A 7,903-nucleotide genomic window follows, 5' to 3' on the forward strand; every position below is an offset into this window, starting at 1 on the left:
AGGGACTGGTTTGATAAGAATGACCCCAAAATATGTTGCACTTGAATTCACTGCATGCTATCCATCGAGCCTACGTAGCAGACAAGAATTCAGCAGCTAGGAAGGCTGCATATCATCTAGAAAAACAAATACTTCAGATGAGATTTCAGCAAATGAAAAACCAGTGGTGAGAAAAGAAAGCAGTGAATTTTCAACTGACAGTAGACCTCAAAGACTCCAAAAGCTTTTTTTTGCTAACCTTCCTGTATGCATGCTAGACTGAAATCAACTCTCAACTGACAAAGAAGAAATACTTGACTGATGGTGAGAACATTTCAGTTCTCTTCTCAGTCATACTTCCAACATGTCCAAGGAAGTAATTAAAGCTCTTCCACAACATTTGTTAAAAAGAACTTGCACTAGCCCCACCTTATATGAGACCATAACAGCAATCGAACAGATGTCACAAGGGAAAGCACCTAGACCAGTTGACATTCCAGCAGAGATCTATAAGCAGGTTGGCAACCACACTGTAAGGCACCTCACATGGCTCTTCCCTGGTATCTGGAAGCAAGAGTCGGTGCCATAGAATTTGAAGGATGCCAACATTGTCCTCTATAAACATAAGGGTGATAGGACAACTGTGATAACCAGCATGACATTTCTTTACTCTCTCTTGCTGGGAAAAATTCTTGGAAGGGTCATATTAAATAGACTTCTAGAAACCATCCTTTCTATGTCTAAGTGTGGATTTTGATGTGTATTGGGGCCCTAGAAACCTTATCTTCACAGCCCATCAGCTCTTTATATGGTGTTCATTGACTTAGCTAATGCTTTTGACTTTGTAAATTGTGAGTAACTCTGGAAACTTTTGTTCATCTTTGGGTGCTTAGCAAAGTTTATTTCTGTCACTCAGTCTTATGATGGCCAGAGTGGGGCAAACTGGAAGTTATCTGACCTTTTTCCAGTTACCAATGGTACCACACAAGATTGCGTGCTGGTTCGTACAATCTTTTCCATCTTTTTTTGACTATGCTTATGGATGCCTATCCTTACATTGATAGTGGAGTATTTATCCTGTTCCGCACTTATGGGAAGCTGTTTAATATGCAACACTTCCATGCTTGTATAAAAGGGGCAGATTTACTCTTTAAGGAGCTTTTATTCATTGAGGACTGTACACTGGTTTCTCACTCAATTGATGACATTCAGTTCATAACTGATCACTTTACTCATGCAGTCAATCATTTTGGGTTTACAATTAGCCTAAAGAGAACTGAAGTAGTGTACCAATCTGCACTGGGAGATCCGCATGTCTATCCAATTATAAAGATCAACAACACTCCCCTCAAGTTCTTGGAGGTGTTTTGCTACCTAGGGAGTGTGCTGTCACAGAATGCCACAATTGATGAGATTACCTATCGCATAGCCAAGGATAGCTCTGCATTTGGAATGCTGTCACACAACCTACGGAATGATAGGAGCATCAGAATAAATACTAAACTAAATGTCTTTTGGGCAGACATATTCATAATGCTTCTACATAGTTGTGAGACATGGACAACGTATTGGTGCCACATTAGGAAATGTGTTCAGTTCCATATGCACTGTCTTCAGTGTTTGCAGAGTCAAACATGGGACAAAATTCCCAGTATAAAAATCCTTAACTATTGTGAGATGTCTGGCATTCAAAGCACTCTTATGAAAGCTCAGCTGTGTTGGTCTGGGCATCTCATTTGTCTGGCCAACTCGAGAGTACCCAAGGCCATATTTTATGGTCAACTAAAATCAGTCACCCATTCTCATGCTGGCCAGCACAAATGATGTAAAGACATTCAGAAGTCATACTTGAAAGCATGTCAGGCTGATCCCAGCAACTGGGAAGCAACAGCCCATGACAGAGCAAGGTAGTAGCAGATTCGTCACACTGCTGTTAACCACTTTGAAGCAAGGGGCTTTAACACCATATGTGAAAAACATAAACAGTGCAAAGCAAGGATACAACGGTCTGCAGTGGTCATGGATGATCCTGCCTGTTCCACACACCACCATGTTTGGGGTTCTTGTATTGGTCTGACCTCGCACATTGTATATCAACATTGACATGAGACTCCATCATCATCATGATCATCATGGTGTGTCCATTAGAGTAAGGCAGTCTAGTTAGATCATTTCTCAGTTTTTAGTCAATGATACAATGAAAATATGCATATTTTGAGGATGTGATTGTATCCTGGTTTTCTATTGCTCTGTAGGTAACAACAATAACATTTCTTGGGTGAACTTCAACAGTGAATTTCCATCTATTAGTATTCATTTTCATTGTTGTTGTTGTTTTGTTTTGCTTTATTTTGTTAAAGAGAACATACACTTTGAATTTCCAGGTTTTGTAATATTTTGTTGTTTAGAGAAACTGCAACATTTTTTCAAGATATTTTTCCTTTTACATAATTGACAGAAGCTCAGAATCTTAACTCCATTTTAAGAAATTGGGTGAGGCCTGACCTACTCAAGCTAAATCACGGTTTGGCAATCCTAGAGGTGATTGTGACTCACAGGAAATAATAGGGTTCTGCAAGTGACAGACAAGCCTATCACTATTCTGACTGAAGGCTATGCAGGTCAAATATACAAAAAGATAAGTGCTGAAATGATATCTGGTCTTTGCTAGTCTATCATTTCTAACTACACCACAGTCTAGGGTACAGCTAGAGTAGAAACAGTTTGAGGGGCAATATATAAAATAAACTTTAATCTTGTAGAATATCTGTAATGCTAATGTTTTGCTCCGATACACTGTAAAAAGACAGCCTAATAATGGGCACTGTCTGGAATACCTGGGAGAAAGATTATACTTAAATTAATTTTATCAGCCCAGAATCTGAGAAATACAAAATAATTATGCAGGATTGCCAAATTCAGCTTCATAAATTTGGCGGACTACATTCAGAAGGGCACTTCTTGAGGGTTCTGGAGAAGTTTAGATGAAGCACAGGGTCAATTCAGATAGGACAACAAGTAAAGATGGAGATTGTGTGGCCTCTTTGGGCCTGCAAGTCTTTGAATGCCCCCATAATATGCTGAGCACTCTCAGCTCCCATTGACTTGTGGTGTAAAGCCCATTGACAGAAAATCTCTAACCATGACGGTATCTTCACTTGCTACCAGTGAATAGTAGCATTTAGAAAATGACCAGCTCTAACTATAGGAAAAACTGTCACCAAAATCAAGTTTGTCTAGGACATTTTCTAATCCAAGATGCGTGGGCAATTACAGTCAGTCAGTCAGTTAATGGGAATGCATTGAAACAACTCATAATTGAAAAGAACACCCTAGCTCCCGAACATCAGATCAGGAGGGAATTTCCCTCTCTGATTAATTATGGGTCAAGGTGTACTGAGAGAGTTTAAAAAAAGGAAAAAGTGGTGCTCTTTGGGACTGGTTTTTTTATCCAGAACTTAGAGGACAGTCTTGAGGTGGGAGGCTGTTTGTGAATGCTGGATCTCTTGTATAGCTAAGAAGTGCTCTGAGAAACTGTTTTAAGTCAATGGGTAACTCTACTTAGAAAAGGGATAGTATCTAATATGAAAGTGTAAAGCCTGATGTTGTGTCTTTGTTTCTTTCCTGTGTAACTTGAATATGTTTCCTTTCCCTTACTATTTCATCTTTGAATCTGTGATTTTTCATTTAAATAAATGTTTTCTTTCATGTGCAACTGTGTGGAGTATGTATGCCAAAGGAGGCTGATAACTGGGGTTGAGGGACTCGTTTCATACCTTTGGGTAATTAAGGATTCAGGGAGGATGTATTTGGAGACACTTGGGACTGGAAGGGCTATTGGTGTCACCCTGCAAAGAGTAACTGGACTAGTGAGAGCCAGGGTGTTTGTCTGTACTCTCGGATATTTGAAGTGAAATCTGGGCTGACCTAAGTGTTTTTCTGGCCAGGACAAAAGTCATTTTTGGCTCTCCCCCTGTCCTGCTCACCTGCCCCAAAAATCAGCCCTGCTGACTTCATTGAAATCAATGGAAAAACTCTTGCTGACTTCAGTGGAGCCAGGATTTCACTCTTGGTTGTTAAAAGATAGTTAGATAGATGATTAATTATTATTATCATTATTATTATTATTTTATTTTAATCTTACTGGGTATTTTTGCTTTTCACTTGTAGCAAATGACTTTTGATCATTGTTTTTCCTTCTTGCAGAAGCACTTTTTATACTTTCTCCCATGCTATATGTGGCATGAATGCCCTGAAAATGTCATGACGTATAGAAGGTTGAGTAACCTCTGTAGGGCATGGTGTTTAGATGAATCGGGGAGGGCGTGGGGTATGCACTAAAATTTGTAGTTAGTTATTAATGAACAGATCTCTTTCTGCTTTATAGAGAATCCACAGGCTATATGCAAAGAATGAATTCCACAGAGACCCCTTCAAGTTATCTCAAGTTGAGTACCCAAAATCATTAGTCGCTTTAGAAAATCTTGACTTCAAAGAATCATATCACCATCTCCGGCAAGAACTACTCAATTCAGATATTGATGTGGAAATTCGCTGTTGGACTGATGAGAAATTGGGCACTTCAGATGTTTTCAAGTGTCATTCAGAGAAGCATCCAAGAATTTAGAAGCTGAAACAAACAATTCCAACCTTTTAAAGTCTTGCATTGTCTTGAATGGTGCTACTTCTCCCCTACAAACCTTCTGGTAGCAATAATACCCAGAAAGATTCCTTAAGGGATTAGGACAGCCAGTGCACTCTAAGGGGGGTCCATCAGGCCTAGACTGTTAAAGGCCAGTAGCAGCAGGAGTGGGACTGTACATAGGGTAAAGACTAAACTGAGAACTCATTAAACAATAATGCACATTATTTTTTTCATGATTGTTTAAATACAAAAGCTAGTTTCCAGAGTAAATTGTTTCTGATCAAGGATATGCAAAGGGGATTTAAAAAGTCCCAATGGAACCAGGCCTGAGCCCATTGCGGGTCAGAGCAGGAGTGGTGGCATGTCCTGCTTCTGCCAGTCCCTGCCATTTCATTGCACTGTGTATGTTTGCTGTGGAGTGAGTGTGCCGAGCCAAGGAGTCCCAGCAGCACTTCCAACTCTGCAGGACATAGGTGAGATGGTGGCCAGCGGGGGTGAGGCATACAGCTGCTGCCGCACCTAGCCCATGGGCAGGAGCATGTGGCTGTGCTGACTCAGGTCTGGGTTAGGTATGAAAACAACTTGACCGTCTTGTTGTTGGGTCTGGTTGGGCCATGTTTGGATCCAAGTCAGGCTTTAAAATTAGGCCTCAGTGGACCTCTATCCCAAATGATGTGTTTGGGGACCTCTTTCGTGCTCTGAATTGTGAGTTTGGGGATCTCTTTAGTGGTTTGCGAATTTTCAATGATACCACTCCAAAAGAGAGGAAAGTATTATGGAAGTGATTTTAGAGAAGCTGGAATAAGACAGTTTACATATGGGTGATTATAGGGGACAAAGTTATGACAATGGAATTAATGTGGCTGCGGCATACAAAGATATTCAAAATGGAATCCAGCAGGCAAATCAATAGCTGTCTTTCATCCTGTGTGCTGTCTGCTCACTAAAACTTATGAAGATTTGCTGCAGTGGTGGTTTCCCGAGTTGTTCTATGTTTGGAATTGTTCAAAGATTATAAACTCTGTTTTCCATTTTTCCTAGTCACTGGAATGTGTTGACAAAGCATATTAATATTACATTAAAATACCAAAGCATGACAAGGTGGTAAACAAAGGTAGAGATAATCTGTCCACTACAAAATCAAGTTGTGTGTTTTTGATGCTTTAGATGAGATCAAGGCTTCACACAGTCTTATACCAGAATTTAAGCTGGAATCTCATAGCTTGCAAATGAACATTTTGGAGTTTTTGTTTCTTGTTTTGGCTGAGATATGACATAAGATACTATCTTATCAAAAATTAACGTGAACAAAAAATTGCAGCATCTGGATTGTGAGATTCAAATGGCTTGTTGTTTACTTGGTGGCTTTCAACATGCATTTTCAGAATTATGGTGTTCTGGATTCCTTGCATATGAGGAAGCTGCTGCTTCGTGGTCTGAAATGTTGGGAATATCAATGCAATTGAAAGAGAAATGATCTTGAAGGAGGAAGGTAATGCCAGGTGAACTGAAAAGACAAAAAGTCATCAGATCTCAAAAAAGTTTTGGAATGCATGGTTTTCAACCCTGCCTTAGACAATTAGACAGTGGGATGCATGAGCATGATGGAGTCAGAGAAAGGTTTGCTTTTTTGGCAGGGGAGAAAATGAAAAGTCTCAACAGGAAAGACCTAAAGAGGCATACATGAAATGTAGCAGGCATGTATCCTGAGGATTTACACTCTGCGAGCTTTGAGAATGAAAGTGAACTCTTTGCCAGTATTTGCAAGCAGAACTTTAAGGATGATTTGGAAACAAACAAACATTAATGTTTAACTACATTCTTGAAAGGTCTTTAGATGCAAGTTTCCCTAAAACAGAAACAGCACTTTGTATTTTTTGCTGTCTTCCTGTAACTGTGCCTGCTAATGACAGGAGTTTCAGCAGGCTAAAATTAATCAAGACCTACCTAAGAACGTCCATTGGGCCAAGAAGGGTTAAGGTATCTGAAAGTTATTTCTATAGAGAACTTGGAAGCAAGGCAGATAGATTAGGATGAGCTAATTAATGAGATTGTTTCAGGAAAGGCTAGGAAGGTCCTTCTGTAAAAGTATTTAGTGGTGAAAATGGGGGGGTGGGTTTGTGAATGGGCCAGAGGGTTGACTCTTCAAATTGGGCCTAGAACACCTTTGGCACAACACTGTTTCTGAGTTTCTGATAGCTGGTGCATAAGAGAGTGGCATGCAACTTACCCAGCAGGATCACAGTTATGAGGGAAGCTAATCCGCTGTCAGACTATTCCTGCCATGGCTTGTGAAAGTTCTGTCCAATAAATCTAAAACTCCAGATTTTCCTCATGCCTTTCTTGTTCTGTGTTCTATAGGGGTGTATTTCCAGACTGGGTCTGATTGCCATCCACTCATTGAGTGCTGCCAGCATTCTACAGGAGGACATACATGTGTTCCTTTATTAAGTGATACTTAGGAATGAATCTCCCACATTCAGGTAATTTCTTGTTTGAATTTTACACTCGCATTTGCCATTTTATCTTTGAAGTCTAAGGAACATTGTTCGTTATACTGTAGATCAAAGTCATTTCTGGAAGAATAAGTCTGTAAATTGGCAGTGAGTAAATGATTGACACTGGGAATGGGGTTTATTTTTTCAAGTGACTGCTTGAAAAGGTTTTTTAAAAAGAACCAAAGAAGTGAATAATTTAATTCAAAAGATACAAAATTATCCCTGAGAAAAGGATTAGATATCTTCACCCACTTGTCCCTCATGTCCTTATGCCACTCTGTATCCATATGTTTGATTCTGGCACTTACTCAGCCACCATGATCTGAAAACGTGCATGGGATTTTCAGAGGTGTTCAGCACTGACCTAAGTCTGTTTCATTGCAGATAGTGGTAAAACTCCCATTCAGGGAGCGCAGATTTAGGCCAATATGAGCTCTTTGGAAGAAACCCCAATGGGCCTCTCAGGACTTTGTTGATAATATATAGAAGTCATTCTTTTACAACGAGACTTTACCTGGCTTTTATTTGAGTGTGAACCGTGGGGGGAGAGGGCATAAGGCAGAGGCCTTTCCTCCTTGTGAAGCCTATATAAGGGTCCAGGAAAACTGCAGCCCTTGCCCTTTGGGGAATGTAGGAGCTGTTCCAGCCCTATTTGTCTTAGGATGCTGAAAGGGCTGGGGAGGAAGCAGGGCCCTGGCTCAGTCCTCCCTACACACAGGAAAGCACGGTATGGTGGCCTTCCGGAGGGGCTATAAGCTGTGCACACAAAGGGGTATAGTAT

The 7,903-nt window shown here is 40.3% G+C and overlaps 1 long non-coding RNA gene across 1 annotated transcript in view; it reads left to right on the forward strand.

Annotated features, from left to right (window-relative positions):
• LOC137146748 (uncharacterized) overlaps positions 1-7,101 on the forward strand; it is a 138,613-nt gene extending 131,512 nt beyond the window's left edge. The window contains exon 3 of the long non-coding RNA XR_010918032.1: positions 6,986-7,101. This is a non-coding gene — a long non-coding RNA (uncharacterized lncRNA). The remainder of the gene's footprint in view (positions 1-6,985) is intronic.
• Positions 7,102-7,903: the final 802 nt, after the last annotated feature.

The sequence above is a fragment of the Emydura macquarii genome, unplaced genomic scaffold, assembly GCF_026122565.2.
Source record: "Emydura macquarii macquarii isolate MOO-44397 ecotype Brisbane River unplaced genomic scaffold, CSIRO-AGI_Emac_v2 contig_480, whole genome shotgun sequence".
Classification (NCBI taxonomy): Eukaryota; Metazoa; Chordata; order Testudines; family Chelidae; genus Emydura; species Emydura macquarii.